This window comes from Kogia breviceps, chromosome 7, assembly GCF_026419965.1.
Source record: "Kogia breviceps isolate mKogBre1 chromosome 7, mKogBre1 haplotype 1, whole genome shotgun sequence".
Taxonomy (NCBI): domain Eukaryota; kingdom Metazoa; phylum Chordata; class Mammalia; order Artiodactyla; family Physeteridae; genus Kogia; species Kogia breviceps.
Genome location: NC_081316.1, coordinates 79506906 through 79523665, shown reverse-complemented (window position 1 = coordinate 79523665; position 16760 = coordinate 79506906).

The window sequence follows — 16760 nt, the reverse complement described above, 5'->3', positions numbered from 1 at the left end:
CATCGGCAGGCAGACTCTCAACCACTGCGCCACCAGGGAAGCCCTACCATCGTATATTTACCCACACATAATCTTACACAAACCTCAACTCCCTCTTCTGTACTGTCTCTCTTACACACACATAAACACGTGGATGCATGCGTGTGTACATATACTCACATGCACACACCATACACATGCATGCACACACAGCAAGGAAAATATAAACAAAATATCGCATGACTGAATTGAGTCATTGCCATTTTCTTTGTAAATTCCCTAAATCTTTACCCTGGGAATTAATCTTTTAAAGACTAGGTCCTTGAAATTTTGCCATTTGCAGCAACATGGATGGACTTGGAAGGCATTATGCTAAGTGAAATAAGTCAGAGAAAGACAAATACATATTACTTATATGTGGAATCTAAAAAAATACAACAAACTAGCGAATATAACAAAAAAGAAGCAGGCTCACAGATATAGAGAACAAACTAGTGGTTAGCAGTGAGGGGAGGAGGGAAAAGGCAATATAGTGGTGAGGGAGTGGGAGGTACAAGCTATTGGGTATAAGAGGCTGCAAGGATATATTATACAGCATGGGGAATACAGCCGATATTTTGTAATAACTGTAAATGGAGTGTAACCTTTAAAAATTATATAAAAAATGATTCGCTTCCCAGGTGGGAACAAAGGTGAGCTGTTCCCTTAAGGCCAGGAGAGGAGGGCATAGGCGTGTTGTTTGCTGGATAAGGATATTTGTGACTCAGCTGTTCAAGTTATGGTTAAAGAATGTTATACACACACACACAAAAGACTATGTTCTTAAACCTTCTTCCTTCTCCAATAATGAATCTATGTAGAAAGTGATTTCTAATCTAGAGATAAACAACCATCCAGCAAGGCCAGGGGCTCCCAGGATCAGCGCTAAGAGAAAGCTTGTGACGGCCACATGCCTCAGATTCCTAATGTGACAAGGCCAAAACTCATGTCCCACTCTATCCCTACACTCACTTTTACCACATTCTTAGGCCCAGCTCACCATACCTTCCATCTCCCAGGCCAACACTTAGTGTCTCCTCTTAATGCTTTTTCCAAAGAGAAACCAGGTCCTCTGTTCTTTCTGACCTTCCCTTATCTAAAAGCAAAATCCGTTTTTTATAGCAACTCAAACCCTCCCCTACAGTGTCTCCATAATTCATATGGTCTGGGTTCTGGGAACACAGTGCAGAGTTCAGACAGTGGCCCACAGACCAGCCCCTTATATGCTGAGTATCTGTGTTCTCTGTCATCACTTTCCCTCGATTCACTTATCCACTGGGGACATGGAACTCACCTATTGCCAACAGTAGAGATCTAATTAGGTTGTGCAGCCTCTGTATCAAAAATCTCTCTTCTGTGCTCACATATTCAAACAATATGCGGCGTCAGCATCCTGAAATCATACACCTTGAATCACAGCTCTTCCAGCTTGTGTGGAGTCATCTTTTCTTCATACATATGTGAGGAAAGGTCTCCTCTATTTTTTATATCTTCATGCACTCAAACACAACAGATGTTTCTACAGTCATCCAAAAGCATTTACGAACACACACATGGGCACACATAGTTAATTCTGAGGCTTGTCATTTTACAGTCAGACAAATGTGCAATGTGGGATAACCTACAAAACAGTCTGGTCTTTTCAACAAGTCATTGCTATTAAAAAAGGGCAGGGTACTTGAAGGAGGAAAATACTTTTCTAAAGTAAAATACATTTAGATACACCAAGGGGGGACAGCCGCGGGGAGCTGAGGATGGTGGTGTGATGAATTGGGTGATTGGGATGGACATGTCTACACTGATGTGTATAAAATTGATGACTAATAAGAACCTGCTGTATAAAAAATAAATAAAATAAAATCCCCCCCGGGTTGGGACACATAGTTTTTCGAGGCAGGAGCCCTCTGTGGCCCCCTTTGCCTGGCAAAGCAATAAAAATAAAAAATAAAAAAAGAGAATGAACAAGCAAATGCAATGCTTGATTGGATTCTGTTTAAATAAACCAGGACTAGAAGATAACGTATAATTGGGGAAACTTAACTACGAACTAGGTATTATATGATATAAAGTAATTAGTGTTGATTTTATTAAATGTGATTATCACACACACACACACACACACACACACACACACACACACACAGGTGCCCAGAGTATTTCAATAAAATATTGGCACAGAGTATACTCAGTGGAGCCAAAAAGGTGGCATTTTAATTCCAATTCCATAATTTACTCACTGTGTGAACTTGGGCGAGCTTACTTGAACTATATGATCCTTGGATTCCTCATTTTTGAAAAGGGCCTGATATCTCTGATTCTTAGTTATTTTTAGGACAAAACAAGACATGCCCCCCAAAACACTCCTTAGTTCAGTGTCTGACATTTAGTAAGCATAGAATAAGATTTACTTGCTTTTATTACATAATATTTTATATCTTCTGTATTATCACCAGCAGTCCGACCACACAGTGAAGAAGAGAAGAGAAATAGACAGGTGTATTAAAAACTTACAAGAGTATCCACACACTTAAAGCCACTCCTCAAGTTAGGGCTATGGGTCCTTGTCCCATGTCTGACAGAAATTGCCTGAACAAAACTTACCACGGCCCTTCTTACCCAACTGTTTAGCTGTTCACCTGTTTTAATCACTTGGAGCATATACACAAGTACAGGAGACCGTGACCTCAGCTTAAAACTGGGAGTTTCTCAGGAAAGAATGTTGTAGTTCTCAATCCCTGGCTTCTGGGAAATGGAACCCTGAGCTTTTCATTGCCTCCTTCTTTTTCTCCAAATCGTAGTTCCCAACCAAACTCCTCAAATAGCCAGCACTCACCTAGTTGGTTATTGGGCCACATGGAAAGCAGAAAAATTATGGTGAAAGGCACACAGAAAATCTGCAAGATGAGCAGGTACACCAACCAAAGAAATAAGTGGGAGGGGAAGGAAAGGACTGATAGACAGGTTGATTCCCTGCTCATTTATTTATTTTTTTCTGAACCTTTTTCCATGGAGAAGAGGTAAATAGTTAGGGCCTGAGGGACCCTAACACGCTTTCTTCTCACTCTCAAGGGAAGAGTATAAAGAAGATTATATTAACCCTGCCTAGGCCTGTAAACGAACACTGCCTCATGGTATATTTTTGTTTTACATTTCCACGTAAGCTCTGTGCTTGCTCGTGTGTGGCTGTGTGTGTCTACCTCTCAGACTGCCTAGGTTTCGGGGTCATGCCCTCACAGATAAAGGACTTTGAACAAGGAACTTAATATCTATAAAAAGGTGATAATATAGTTCCTACTTCTCAAAATTATGTAAGGATTGACAAATTAGGACAAAAAAAGTGGGGCAGTGACTGTGAAAATTCTTAACACATTGGTGGACTCACAGTGGACCTGTTGGAATAATGAGATGGCCCAGTACTCTAATACTGCCTTTCAGAGTGAAGCCCCAGGATCCGCATTCATAAACTCTACAATGGATTTTGTGCCTTTTATATTCCCCCTGGAGGACCCATATATATGTGGATGAGAATATTAAAAAAACGGGGCTTCCCAGGCTTCCTCCAGGGGGCTTCCTTGGTGGTGCAGTGGTTGAGAGTCCGCCTGCCGTTGCAGGGGACACGGGTTCGTGCCCCGGTCTGGGAAGATCCCACATGCCGCAGAGCGGCTGGGCCCTTGAGCCATGGCCGCTGAGCCTGCGCGTCCGGAGCCTGTGCTCCGCAACGGGAGAGGCCACAGCAGTGAGAGGCCCGCGTACCGCCAAAAAAAAAAAAAAAAAAAAAAAAAAAGCATATTTATCAATGAAGTCTTTTAAAATAAAATCCAATTATATGTTGCTCACATGAGAAAGACCTAAAACGAAATGACCTGGAAAGGATAAAACAAAAGGATAGACCAGGGACCATCAGACAAATTTAAAGGCAAAGAAAGCAAATTTGGCAAAATCAGAAAAAGTAAAATTTTATTTTAAAAGCATTAAATGAAGCAAAAGATACTTTGCACTTTTAAGAGGAACACTCCTAAATGAAGGTGTAAGTCATACTGCCTGCAGGTATCAATTCTCAGGACTCATTTAAAATAAATAAATAATGTTTCTTAGCAACAATCTATTCATTTACCCAACTTTTCTCTTTTCTTATTATTATCTTTCACAGACTTCCTTCTAATTCTCTTGATCCTTTGAAGACATATGTTTAGCTATCGTCTGCAACAAGTTTAGCAGGCTTGCCATTTACCTACTCAAAACTTTTCCCTCCAAGTAGCACAGCATCATCCTGGATGGCTTTATTTTGTTACTGACGGTCAGCGCACGCAAAGTACTGTAACCCAAAATTGACTAACTTCATAAGTCACAAATTTATTTGTTTTATCTGTTCAATTATGTGATTCAGTTATTACCAATCCACTCCTCAACAACCTTGAGCCCTCTAGGGCACTGAATTTTTCACTATTATTCATTCAGTATCCAGGTGTCTTTGCATCCCTCTTTATGTAGGTTAACGTCTATGAATCATCATTTCAACTCTTCTCTTACAAATATGCTTCCCTTGCTCCACTGACCTTCCATCACATATATATGGCAAAACTCAATTCCTAGATCAATAAACCTGGTAAGTACTCTAAGTCATGATGGAAGAGCACTTCTTAGCTAAGCATGTTTGTATTCCCCAAATTTCACAATCATCAGCCTTAAAGTTAATCCTTGACACTGTCCAATGGTCCAACAACATGATCTTGTACAACTCAATCTCCCACTATGACTTTTTATTTTTGTGGCCGCGCCAAGTGGCTTGTGGGATCTTAGTTCCCTGACCAGTGATTGAACCTGGGCCCTTGGCAGAGAATCTGGTCTTACTACCTCTTCAGTCTTCTTGTTACACTCCAGGAATGCTTGCCAGAAAAAATCCTGCATTTTCTAAAAATGTTAAATGTTTTGTTAAACAAAACCAAAATTAATCAATGCTTAACTCACTATTAACCACACTTCAATAATGCTTCAATTCAACTCTCCTAATTACTTTTAATAGGTGGGATGTAGGCATGTTTTCTTTATTTTAAATTGTGATGGAAAAGCAAAGATCACTGAGTCTGAGACCTCAATATCACTATCTATTGGCCTCTGGTACTTTAAACCTGTTGTACCTGCTGTTCTTTAAAATCCTGACACAGTTCTTTCTTGCTTAGGACACACATGTCTTCCTCTTCCCACTTTCTGATTGGTGCTGAAGAGTTCTAGACTTGGAATGACTGAATGTATTTGAATTGGCTCTGTAGGAGGCTTTTCTGGCTCCTCCTGTTGCTTCAAGACACTTCCCTACCCCCAGAAGCTTTCCTTACTTTCTGTCCTTTTCTGCATGTGCAAGTATAGGTGAGTGAAGCCAGGCAGCCTTCATCTTCCCTTCAGAGGGTTTCACTTCACCCACTAGACTTCAGCAGTTGGCTGGGGTTGAGTAGAGAAATGTAGGGAATTTTGCAGGTTTAAAGTGTAATCCAAGCTTGGGGAGAAAAATAGAAAAGCTGATCTCAGGCCATGAAGTGGCTGTGCAAAGGCCATTGTCCAGCAGACCCTGAGCCAGAGAGCTGAATGAGATGGGAGGGGGAGCCCTGAAGCCTTGGATAATGGGATTAATCCCTTGGATAAAGGAATTCAGCCATGAGATAGGAGGAGATTGAGAGGCCAGCAGCCCACATTTCTTTCTGCTACAGGAGGTAAGTCCAGTTTCTTTTCTTCCTTTTTTAAAATTTAAATTAGCACTTTATTGAAATACAATTTATATATCATACAATTCACCTATTTCAAGTGTATGATTCAATATTTTTGGTATTATATTCATAGATCTGTGCCACTATCACCACAATTCATTTTAGAACATTACCATTACTCCCCTGCCCCCAACAAAATGTATCCCCTTAGCAATCATTCACATTTTTCTCTCATCCGACCCCCAGCCCTAGGCAACCACTAATCTACTTTCTCTCTGTATAGATTTACCAGTTCTGGACATTTGAAATAAAAGGAATCATACAATGTGTGATCTTTTGTAACTGATTTCTTTCATTTTGCATGTTTTCAAGGTTCATGCATGTTGTTGCATGTATCAGTACTTCATTCCTTTTGATAGCTGAATAATATGCCATGGTAAGGATATACCACATCTTGTTTATCCATTCATAAGTAGAAGGACATTTGAATTATTTCTACTTTGCAGCTGTTATAAATAATGCTGCTATGAACATTCATGTGCAAGTATTTGTAGAATTATGTTTTAATTTCTCTTGGGTTTATACCTAGGAATAGAAATGCTAAGTCACATGGTAACTACGTTTACCTGTCTGAGGAACATGCCAGGCTGTTTTCCAAAGTGACCATACCAAATTACATTTCTACTTGCATGTATGAAACTCCCAATTTCTTCATATACTCTATAACATTTGTTGTTATTAATATTTTTTTAAATTCTAGCCCTCTTAGTGGGTGTGAAATGTTATCTTATTGTGGTTTTGATTTATATTTCCCTATGGCTAATGATAGCAAGTACAGTTTCCTGCCATGTGCCAATTAGCCCTCATTTATACCCCTGGGAATGGGACTAGAAATCCAATGTTAGAAAGATTAATTAATGAATAAAACATGTTAAAGTAAATCCAATTCATTTAGAATGGTAGATGCCTCATATTTAGACTTCTGTTTTATTTTTCTTGGAGCTCATGCTTCAGCTATCATCTCTTAAAGAAGATGATAATCTCTGCCCATTTTATTTTCCTGGGTTGTCATGAAAATTGAATAATGGCTTGAAAGTCTTTGGTGAAATTAAATGTACTATACAAACATGAAGAAAGAAAAATGGTAGAGAGTTTGTTCACAGACATGGGCTTTCCAGCTACCTACCAAACTGGACATTTGCACTGCAAAAAGCAGTGTCTCTGGGCTTGTTCAATGAAATGCAGACCTGAAATTGCCATTTCCCTGTGCTTGTTCCAAGTACGTTTCCTGGTTTTTACTGGAGATATTGGGGAACTACAAGAGAGAATGTGGTTGACTGCCCAAGAGTAAAGGTACCTCCTGATCCCAGCCTCTTTCCTACCTAAAAAGAGATACCCCTTTCTCCACTATCTTGTAGGTCTGACTCAGGAGATAATTGATATATTATAATAACACACTATTATATCAGATGTCAGTCTGTCCTAGTTTTACTTCTTGTCTTTGGATATAATAAGTGCAGACCATCTTGCTGAAGTGCAATACAATTCTCAGTACCTAGAGTTCAATTTGTCTTGAGTCTTTCCTACCGTTCAAAGGAACAGACTCTTTGCCTCCTCAACTAAAGCCAAGGCTTCATAGAGGACATGAAGGTGAGTATAGAAAGAGCTAAAAGAAGTCAGAGAAGGACAATCTAACCTGACATTAACCCCACAGGAGAGGCTTTTGAGTGACTAAGTATGGAAAAACTCTAGAAATTCCATGATCTAGGGTATGGGTATTATATGGCCTGAGGGCAAGACTTGAGTTCTTCCTTCTACAGTGATTGAAAGCATGGGTCATAATGCTACAACTCCCAGAGTTGATTCAGAATTTGAAGAGGCAAGTGAGTCAAAACACTCCCAGTGATGAGATCGACAGGCAGAATATGGCTCAGACTGCAATTTCTATAGCACAATAACCAAGTTTTCAGTAATAAAAGTAATATGAGGACACAGGAAGAGAATCACCAATCCTGAGACTCTTTTTACTCCACATCCCCCACTGACTTTGAGAACTTGCCAAACTCTCTTACCGTAGACACTTGCCCATTCCTGCTGATCAAGAATCCTTAATACCCAGATCAGTGACCCATATCTGCTAACTGCTCAATATCTCATCTTCCCTACACTATGATTTCCACAAGAGCTCATACCACAGTTCACAAGACAAAGTGACTGACACTCCCCACCCCACTCCCATCCATATATTCTTTTCTGGGACACTTTTCCCCTCCTGTGGGAGAAAAGAAAAACAGGTTCAGTCCAGAAGTCATAAAACACTACCCCCTTTCAGAAAGGCTTAGTATTGCCATCATAAAAACAAGATCAGGGTCCAGGCAGATTATTCTAGTGAACCAACTGGGGGTCATGAGAAGATACAAAAATAAGAACTCCAGGGTCTACAGCCAGAGAGACTTGCTGGAGATAAAGAGGAGTCTATATTACTTTCTTTTGGTGATCTGATCCCTGAAAAGGAAGTCATGTACTTTCTTCCTTTCTTCCTTCCACAAGCCAATTCTAAATAATTTTTACATTCTGTGTATTGTTCTACACTCTAGATATACACATATGAATACAGAAATGATCCCTGGCCTTAAAGAGTTCAGAGTGTTATTCTCCAGCTTCTTGTTTCCTATCATTCCATATATACTCCTTAGGGTTATAATTGTATCCCATGGCTTTAACCCTCGCATAGTGTGTTGACTCACAAATCTAGAGTAAAATATAGTGGCTACAGCTTACTTGGAATCCAGAATTTATTAATCTCATACGAAAGATATCCAGAAAATGCTAACTTGGTTTAAAAAACAACAACAACAAATGTGCATTTTTTTTCCCCCAGCAAATTGCTTTATCTCCATAATTCCCCACCTTGGTGAAGAGCCTCACCATCTTTCCAATAGCTTAGTGCAAAAATCAATCTTAGAAGTTTGGGATTAAAATATACACACTACTCTATATAAAGTAGATAACCAACAAGAATTTACTGTATAGCACAGGGAACTATACTCAATATCTTGTAGTAATGTATAATGGAAGAGAATATTAAAAAAGAATATATATATGTATTATATATAATATATATTATATATAATACATATATATGGTTGAATCAGTTTACTGTACACCTGAAACTAACACATTGTAAATCAACGATATTTCAATAAAAAATTTTAAAAAAGAAAAAAAATCAATCTTAGATTCCTCCTTCTTCCTTCCTCCAACATGCTGCTGCACAGCCTAATCATTTCATCTTAGCAACTTGTTTCATCAGTTCCTTCATATTCTCACTCTACTGCCTTAGTTTATTTAGTTTCATCCGGACTGTTTCAATAGTCATTGAATGGATCTCCCTGATTTCAGCATTGTGCACTTCCAAGCCTCCAACTACCCAGTCACCCAACAGATCTACCCAAAATACAAATTACTGCATTTTCCATTGCCTGTAAAACAATAAAATCGAAGGTCATGGAATAGCTATTGATTGATGGAAAGTAGATGAGCAGATACATTACAGAACAACAGCTATTCAGTACCTGATCTGCCAGTTAATTTTAGGCAAACAAATGTAAATTGAGTTTCTCAGAGTTTCTTTGTAAAGACCATGTTCCATCTTTCACAAACTTCTCTGTGATAAGCTGAATTTTAAGTGCAAAAATTGAATCTGTAAAAGCAAATGAAGATACCTTTAAGGGGTGAGGGAGGGTGGATTGGGCTTGAATAAAGTAGGGGTTCAAAAGTGTGCGGTGGGCTGAAGGAAATAAGAAGGATCAAGGAAAACTTGTTAGGAGAACTTGAAAGATAAAAAGATATTCTAAAAACAGCAGTGTAACTTTTGATTTGGAATTTTGGAGTAGCTGGTCTCTTAAGAGAAATACAAATCAGAAAAGAAATGCAAGTTGTATTGAATGGAATTGATTACCAACTCTTTGATTTATTCATCCTCATGTTTAAAAAACCTTCTGATGAAATGAATTTTGAGCTAATTCTTGTGCTAGATACCAACCTTCTTTTGAATCTTTTCCTTCCCAGACCTAGATACTGGTCTTCTTTAATATCAAGTCTCCCTTGAACTTTTGCCTTGGCTTTTTGCTCTGTTCCTTCAAGGAACATTCCCTAGAAATAAGTTTCTTCAGTGTGTTCTCTTGACTATCAGCTCACATTTCTTTTTTTTTTCTATTTATTTTTTTAAAGATTATTTTATTAATTTTTATTGGAGTATAGTTGGTTTGCTCAGCTCACTTTTCTTCTTATTTGTATTCTTCATCTCTTAACTTACATACTTTTTCTTCTTAATGTCCTTCATTGAGATGTGAGAGTAAGAGACCTAGGTGTACATCTAGAGTTACTTATCCTTAATCTCTACCTACACATTGTCACCAATTTCATGAAGAGTAAACCAATTATTAACAAATTAATTCTCTTCTATCTATATTCAGTAGCATCTAGTTAAGCATCTTTTCTTTTCCTCCATACTAAAAGCAATAACTAGCCATTTACTCGTCCTGGATTTAGGCATTTTTTGTCAGCTCCAGACCTCTTCAACTTGCTCAGGGCTGCCAGGTGACCTTTTCTCACTTAACATTTAGACATTCAAAACATGTCATTCCTCATCTGCCCCCTACCATCTCTCTCTCTCTGTGTCTCACACACACAAACAAACAAACAAACAAACAAAACTCCTTAATGATGGTTTCCTGACAATGTCAAGACAATTCAATGGGGAAAGAATATGGTCCTGAGACAACAGGATATCCACATGCAAAAGAATAAAATTGAAAGAATAAAATTGACCCTCTATCTCACACAGTAAAAACGAACTTAAAATAGATGCTAGATCTAAGTGTAAGAGCTAAATTATAAAACTTTTAGAAAAAAATATAGGAGTAAACCCTTATGACTTTGGATCAGGCAAGGCCTTCATAGATATAACATCAAAAGTACAAGTGACAAAAAGATTGGATTCCATCACAATTAAAAACTTGTTCCTCAAAGGATGCAATCAAGAAAATGAAAAGACAACCCTTAGAATGGGAGAAGATATTTACAAATCACAGGATTCATAAAGGACTTGTATTAGAATATAGAAAGATCTCAGAAAAAGACAAATAATGCAATTAAAAAATGGATAAAGGATCCAAATAGATCTTCCTCAAGAAAGATATGCAAATGGATAGTAAAGTGTATGAAAAGATGATAAACACCATTAGACCTTAGGCAAATGCAAATTAAAATAATGAGCTATCACTTCACACCCAGTAAGGTGACTATAATAGAAAAAAACATATAATAACAAGTATTGGCAAAGATGTGGAGACACTGGAATGCTTCTTATACTGCTGGTGGGAATGCAAAACAGTACAATCACTTTGGAAAATATCTGGAAGATACTCAGAAAAGTAAATACATCATCCAGCAATTCTATGCTTAGGTATACACCCAAGAGAAATAAAAAGCCTATGTTTAGAAAAAAACTTGTACAAGAAAATTCATAGCCACATTATTCACAATAGCCAAAAAGTAAAAACAATCCAAATGTCTAAAAAACTGATGAATGGATAAACAAAATGTGGAAAATCCATGCAATGGAGTATTATCAGCCATCAAAGGAACAAAGTACTCATACAAGATACAACATAGATGAACCCAGAAAATATTACTTTAGGTCACCCAGCACTCTGTCCTGACTTTTATCTGGACACCCTTGGAGGTCCAGGCCCTCCTCCCACAGCTCATCTTCCCAGACCAGGTCAATTTCCTTGGGGCAGGAAGTTTAGCCTTCCTTTGCTGTGCTATTGAAACCCTATAGTTATAGTTCCCAGGGCTTTATAAGCTTTGCATGTATTCATAAGGACCTAAGGACAAACATTCACATTCTCTCAGTTACATAGATTAAAATCACAGATATAAACTTTATCTGTAATGTAATTTTAAATTATATTCGTAATTTTAAATTGATAACTTTTAATGATCTTTTTGCAAAACATGCCATTATAATGCCAAGTGGTTATTTTTCCTTACTCATATAACTTTAGATATTTTTTATTCAGACATTTTAATTGATATTTTAATATGGGGTACAAGTGTATTAGTGTTATTAACACTGACATGAGGTCGGAAAGCTAAAGCGAAGACAATTTTCAAGTGCCACCCCTGGCGTTCAGGTGTTCTCCAAGGCCTCAGAATTTTCAGCTCATCAGGTAAGCGGAACGGCTCTCTTGCCCCTGGACGGGGCGCTGGAGTGCAGGACCAAACACCGCGCTGGACAAATCAGCAGCATCTCCTCCCCCCTCGCCCCGCCCCTTTCCCCCTACGCCTTTCTGCTTTGGTGGAGGCTGCGGCAGCTGTAAATCCTCGGCTCTGATCCAAGATACAGATTCCAGGTTGGTGAGCAAATCCGTTTTCTGGCCAGCCACCGCTGTCCCCACTAGTACTCAGAGGTTGACGCGCCCTACAGGTTGGTTGGGAGGTTCGCGGGTGGAGGCAGGGTGAGGGAGACCTCTGCAGTTTCGAGATGACTCAAGTTCAGGAAGAGAGTACGGCAGAGGCACCTTTGGAGCTGGGAGTAGCCTGTGTAAAGATAGTGATAATGAAACCCTTATTCTGGAAGCTGAAGGATGTAGGGGAGGCGGCTCTGAAAGTTTTGATAGGGAATGATGGCAGACCCTGTGGCTGGTGTGGATCCAGAGGTCAGCAGCCCTTCCCCCCATCTCCAGCCTTTCTGCTCCAGGAAGTGAGCACCGATTATCCTACCGCCCCCCACCCCACCCCACCCCGCCCCACCCCGCCCCAGGAGGCCCTGACTCCTCCCAGAGGGAGCTGGGAGATGAGCCTTCCGCATTCAGTCTGTGCAAAGGCCAGGCTGGCCCGAGAGCCCTGCATTTCCCCTTAGGTAGCAGGGCCGTGCGCTGTTGAGTTCAAGAAAAAAGACCAAACAAGTGAGCGCTCTCAGTTGCTCAATCTATGTAAAACTCCTTGGTTTACTCAGAGGAGCTTTGACCACTTGGAGCCTCACATCTGGAGCCTCCGTGTTCCGGTCACCTGGAGATGTATGCCATCTGTGGTTGGGCCACTTACTGTCACTTGAAGTGACAGGGCAGTAAAAGAAATGGGGTCCCTTCCCTTTAGGAGCTCATGATACAGATAATTTATCTTTTCATCCTCACTGCGAATGAGCTCAGCGAGATTAGGAACAAGATTTCACCTATCAATCAATGAAGACAGAAATGTGTGGTTAGGAGCGTGGGTGCTGCAAACAGAGTGCCTGGGTTCAAATTCTGCCTCTGACACTTAGACGCTGGCTGTGTACCCCCCACCTGTTGTTTGAGCTCTTTGAGCTTCAGTTTCTTCCATCTATAAAATAGAGTAATATTTATATTATAGAGTTTTGGTGAGGCTTAAGTGAGGCAGAGGTTTAAACACACAGGAGAGTGCCTGAAAAAATAGTAAATACTCAAATTATTATGTCATTATTATGGACAAACTCAATGCCTACCTTAAAAAATGCAAAATCAAAACAATTTTTGAAAGAATAGAGTAGGGAATAAAATATGTACAAATGCACTATGATAAAGGAGACTATGACTCCTGACATCTCAACAAGTTAAAATACAGCAGGGTTTAAACGATTAGAAATTACAAGTGGAATATCACAAATGCAGAAAAAAATGATTAGAATTTTATTATCTAACCTAAAAAAAGACACTCAGTTAATGGATTATCTAACACTCAGGGAGAAGAAAACCTGTGCAGGACAATATTTTAAGAATTTGTAAAGTTATTGAATCATTATAAGTTTTGAATGCATGAGGTAGTGATTTTTTGAAGTTTTTAAAAAATTTAAAGTATGTTCCAATTCAAATATTTATCGAGTGCTTCCTGCAAAAGGGTAAAAGAAAATTATTTCCTCAGCACAATCTCAACTCATTTATGCATGCAGTTGCCACGTGTTTAGATTTTTACCCTGTTTTCACTAGAAGTCCCAGCTCCGGGGGCAGTCCCACCCATCTTATTTCTAACTTTCATTCTGAGCTCCAGCCTGGACTAGTGTTATTCTGAAAGCCCTTTTAATATCGAATTGTGAGCTTTCATTCTAAAAGATGCTTCAGATCTACATATCACTCCATTCTTTGGCCTTCCCCACCCACCCTTCCCCTTTTCTATTTTGCACCCTAAATTGCATTTACCTGGGAAGAAGGCTCCTGTGTTTAAGGCAATGCTTCTGAGGCCTTAATGTGCATACGAATTACCTGAGATCTTATTAAAGCGCCTATACTGAATTGGTCTCGGTGAGGCCTAGAGATTCTGCATAAAGAGCTCCACTGGATGCCAGTGAGGCTAGTTAGCAGACCACACGGCCTTTTTCTGTCATCTGCTTCTGATTTGACTGGCCCTAGTCGTGAATTTGGCCTCTTTCATTTGCTAATTTGATCTTCAAGGTTCTTCCCCTTAAGGTCTGGTATCTGCACACCTCACACAGCCAGACTTATCTTTCTGCCACCCACACTGCTCTTGAGATGTGTCCTTAGTCAGGGACTCTGTTGGTTTTTCCTGTGTCCTCTGGACTGCGATCAGGAGTAACTAGTGGTCAAGCCCCTGCTGGCATGTGGGCGGGGCTATGCAAACCCTTTCTAACTGAATGTTAGCTGACTCTGTTCCCCTAGTTCCTTTTCCCAGCCTTAACTTTATACTCTTTAACAAGAGACATCAACTCTTAGATAATCTTTTCTGTTCAAGATTCTTTCTCTGCCTTGAATATCTCAAGTAGATCGTAATAGAGAAATATAATAGAGCCACATATATAATTTAAATTTTTCTATTGGCCTTATTAAAATGTTAGAAGAAACAGATGAAATTGATTTTAATATATTTAACTCCATGCTTCCAAAATATAGTTAGAACATGTAATCAATGTAAAAAATCCATTAATGAAATGTTTTAGATTATTTTTTCTTCCCAAATCTTTGAAATCCAGTGTGTATTTTATACTTAAAACATCTCATTTCCAACTAGCCACATTTCAAGTGCTCAGTAGCCACCTGTGGCTACCATATTTGACAACACAGTTATTACTTGTGCTTAGAAGATCAAAAAACCAAGCCTCAGTTTTGCTTATTGCATTTCTTCTATTTTGTTTTTTGTTAGCTCTAATGAGTTATCATTTACATTTAATAAGTTAGCAATTTTAAGCATACAATTCCGTGAGTTTTGACTTGCATATAGTTGTCCAAACAACACAATCATGATATATATAGGGGATTTCTGTCACCCCCCCAAATTTTTTTGTGTCCCTTTGCAATTCATCCCGTTCTCACAGCCCTGGGCCCTGGTGTCCACTGATCTGATCTCAAATAGTAGTGTTTTGTATTTTGTATTTTAGTATTTCATAGAAATGGAATCATACAGCAGCTTATCCTTGCTGTCTAGCTTCTTTCACTTTGCATAGTGCTTTTGAGATTTATTTTGTTGTATATATCAGTACATCCATTTTCTTGGTTGGTGATATTCATTGAGGTCATGTTTTCAGCTCACTCGATCCCCAGCCATGCCCTATATACTCACCCTGCTCATCTATGCTGTACCTCACAGACTGTTTTCTTAGTCTGGGACACTTTCTCAGGCCCTTTCTCATGTAAGGGCTTCTTGTTACTGGGAGGCAATTTGATATTCTTTATCCTACCACGCACACAGTAGGGGAAAATTGGTGACAGTTACAGAACCTGTTACTAGACTCAATGGTCCATCACTTGGGGTGCATAGCCAATGGACACACCAAGTACTTTTGATTAAAGTAGAAGCATTTCTTACTTGTGACCAGTAAGGAGACAGGGAGATAGCTCTCAAAGTACTGTCTTTCCGAACAGCTGGATCAGGGAAGTTTTATGTCTGGGGTACATGCATGTTCATGCAGGGGCAGACATGATCTTCCGTGTAGTACGGGTTTGTCTAGGTTGCCAAAAACTGCAAGCAGGTGCTTGGTTGTTTGCTTATACTGTGATAGCTTGTTGATTGGAATGCACTGTACCCTTTTTGAAACATCTGGTGTTTGGAACTTTATGCAACTTAGTGGTTAGTTTCTGCAAAACAAAGCACACCTTCCTTTAACCCCATCCCTTCCCTCCTGCTGCCTAGCTGACAGACCTTGTGTTCTTTAATTATGTCCACACTGACCAAGCCATACATCAGTGTACATCTGCCTTTGCAGGGGGGCCAGACAAAGAAACACTACGGAGTTATATCTGCTCTCAGTCACCCTGTGGCCTATCCTGTACACAAGGGTCACAACTGGGATCAGGGGTAGTGTGCCTCCAGCTAGGCAGTGCATTTGTCAGCTGGCTCTTCTTTGGTGGCCCAAACTAGATTCCAGCTAGGCAAACGGAGCATATGGCTTTCGATGAGTAATTCAATACTGGAATAGTAAAAATAAATAAATAATCTTAAATGTCTTTTTAAAATTATGTGATTTAAGATTGATGTATATACACTAATATATATAAAATAACTAACAAGAACCTGCTATATAAAACGTAAATAAATAAAATTCAGAAAAAAATTATGTGATTTAAGACAACAGTAATATAATTTAATGACTGAAAACTTTCAAGAATGAGAATAAGATGTTTTTCAGTGGGGACATACATATTAATTCAGCCCAGACAAAAAATAAAGTTAGGGTTAGTTCCAGCATCTTTAGTTGTCTTGTCAGAGAAGCTACTAGCTTTCTAAACTGACCTTTATTTATGCCAGGCCCACAGAAACTACTGGGTGAGGTCCAGCGTTCTCACATTGTCCTTAAATGCCATCTTATTAAATCTTGTTATGAATTGAGGTAGTGGATTTTTCTCCTAGGTCCAAAACAAGGAAGAAGATATGAAAGGGGGTAGCAAAGTGATGCATTCATTCTTATACAGGTATTTATATAGAGCTTTTCATCCACCAGACTCTGCTCTATCCCTATTTCTGGTAAAAATACTGAAGAGGCTCTTTTCCTCATGGTAAGAGGGC